A 2,607-nucleotide genomic window follows, 5' to 3' on the forward strand; every position below is an offset into this window, starting at 1 on the left:
TTTTTTTTTTTTTTTTTTTTTTTTTTTTTGCTCCCATTTTCCATGCTCCTGCCCCCCCTCCAGCTCCTATGACAGGACCTGAATTATTACTCGCCGTGCATCTCAAACCTTAACCTTTAAAGAAAAGGAGAGTACATTCCAGGTAATAAAACAACTCTCTCTTTTTTTTGAGCTCTTGCATCTTGAGAAGTCCTCCCTGTTGTTTAATTCTGAACCTGCTTTGTGCCGAAAGCCGGTTCTGAGTAAGCGCTAGCGCATCCCACAGGAACTCTTGATTTATTTTGCTAACTCTGCCCTTCTCTCTCAGTGGTTCAGAAACCTTTAATGATCTGTGAAGCTCCAAGACTTCAGAGCAGAACAGTAGTAGTTTTAAGAACCTCCTCTACTACATAAAAGTCCTAACACTTTCCACATGCTGGGTTTTTGACCTCATGAAAGGATGACCTCCCACAAATTTGGTTTGTATAGCAAGGCATCCTGGGCAGGGGCTTGCTAATGCTATTGTGAATTTTTTTGGAGGGTGGGGGGGGGATATGGTTGTAATGAAAATTCTGGGCTCCTGGCCAAGGAGTAGGATGTGATGCAGTGAACATGTTTCTCTTGCCCTTTGTTACTGTTCAAGCTTTGATTAGCTTTGTTTCCAGTAAGCTTAATTATGTTCTCTTTTATTTTTTTATGGCTAAGGAGACGAGTCTTGCCAAGGCTGAGTCTCTTTTCATTACCCGAATTGCAGCAGTTGGAGGGAATTGGAGAAATAAATCCTGCCAACCAAAGAACCCCACCAAAGACTGAAAACAAACCTCTGCTCCCTTGACACTTATGCTTTCCCCAGAACAGTGGAGAGTGACAAACCCCACCAGGCTTTTGTTTTCTACCCCGTGCATCTTCCCCACCTTTGGTGTTAGAACAGGCTGCCTGAAAGCCAACTCCGAATCTGGATCAGGAGGGGAAAAAGTCACCACCAGACAGTTTACTACTTGGCTGCACTCCTCTTTCCTTCCATTGGGTACTTGAAGGTGCTGACTTGACGCAACATGCTCTTTTCATGCCGTGAAGTCAGGTTTTCCCGTGTCCTTTACAGAGTCTTGTATTGTCACGCGTGGCTCTGTTTTCGTACTCCCAGACGGGCAGCACAGATGAGCAGCATTGTACAGGCTAGAGAATAATAGGGCATCCTGAATTGTGGGGCGCTGGAGAAGAAAATGTACTAGGAAGATTTGCAGAGAGTACTCATTCCAGGGGCAGCATTGCCAAAACCGTAGCACAAATGGAACAGCTACAACTTATTTTTTTTTTTAATAGGCAATTCATCTGTCTGTCAGGTGAATGCTGTCACCTCAGCATCTCAACCTTTGACTGTTTGAGCACAGGTTTTTCCCTGCTTTTGTTGTCTGTGATAAATACTGTGTCCTCCCTGTTCCTCAGCCCTACGCGAAGGAGTAAAGAAAGTTAGCATCAAGTTTTTAAGAGCCTAGAAATGTGCTAAATTCATCTGTTGCAGGGGGAGGAGGAGTGAGGCGGGGGTAGCATTGGAGTCTTATTCAATTATTATGACTTTTATTGTCATTTGTGTACCAAATGGGCTGTGCTGCAGTGTTTCTTTCTGTTAGCGTGCCTTGCTCTTTGGCTTTGATAGCTGAACTTGCCTGATTTCCTTGTGATTCATATGACGTGAAGGCCACGCTTCCTGCTCAAAGTTTCCTTTGATTATGTTAAACTAATGGAGCTGCAGTGCTTAATGGTTTATGGTTCTGGAAGACCAGAACTTACTGAAACACACATTCTTTCTGCGTTGGGACCCTGGGTCTGACCTGCAGAGTTTCATCATGTGTCGTGTCTGTGATTAAATAAATGTGTGCAGTGCACCTTACCCAACTTAGCTGGGTAAGAGGTATCTTTTATACTTTCCACTGATCAGTCAGATCCAACACACAGAATAACTCTGTGGGTTGCATTTCTGGACTTTCACCTTTGTGCGATGAAGTGATATGGACAAAAGGCCTTCCACCTTCAGTGTTGTGTTAAAGTTTTATTGATTTAACAATTCCAGCGTATGTTGTTGTTCTGTGGCATTTGATGCGATAGGGGTTTTTTTTGCTGCCCAGTTTTAGAAGTGCATTCCTTTGTTGCAAAGATAAGAGCATTTTGCTGCTCGGCATGGGTACAAAGGATTGGGTTGCTCTGTTTGCATGGTTTTTAAAGTGAAGATTTGTATTTTAGTGTATAGAAAAATCTGTGCTTCTCCTATATGTAAACTTTTCCTCTAAGAAAAACCCATGCAAAACTTCTGCCACTTGAATGCCATGAATTTCTGTGGTGTTCCACCAGCAGAGAAATTAACTCTTCATACCGTATGCGGTATAGCTTAGAAAAAGAAAAGATCTGATTCTTAGGGGGTGTTGTATGTGGCAGCTCTGTGCCAGTTGTAATTATGGGTTGTGAGCTGGCACTGACTGCAGTTAAGGCAGCGAGAAGGCTTTGATATCTCAGGCCTCAATTGTGGAGGGATGCTTAGGAATGCATTTAAGTGTGTTAATTGTTCCACTGAAGACTGTGAAGTCCGTGATACTGCTTGATTACATCAAATTGGTGTAATGGCAAGGCTTT

At 43.1% G+C, this 2,607-nt stretch overlaps 1 protein-coding gene across 4 annotated transcripts in view; it reads left to right on the forward strand.

The window, feature by feature from the left end:
- Positions 1 to 2,607, forward strand: part of RERE (arginine-glutamic acid dipeptide repeats) — a 309,682-nt gene that overhangs the window by 233,570 nt on the left and 73,505 nt on the right. The gene's annotated exons all lie outside the window — the stretch shown is intronic.

This window comes from Gavialis gangeticus, unplaced genomic scaffold (assembly GCF_001723915.1).
Source record: "Gavialis gangeticus isolate Ggan-Ray unplaced genomic scaffold, GavGan_comp1, whole genome shotgun sequence".
In the NCBI taxonomy this organism is placed as follows: domain Eukaryota; kingdom Metazoa; phylum Chordata; order Crocodylia; family Gavialidae; genus Gavialis; species Gavialis gangeticus.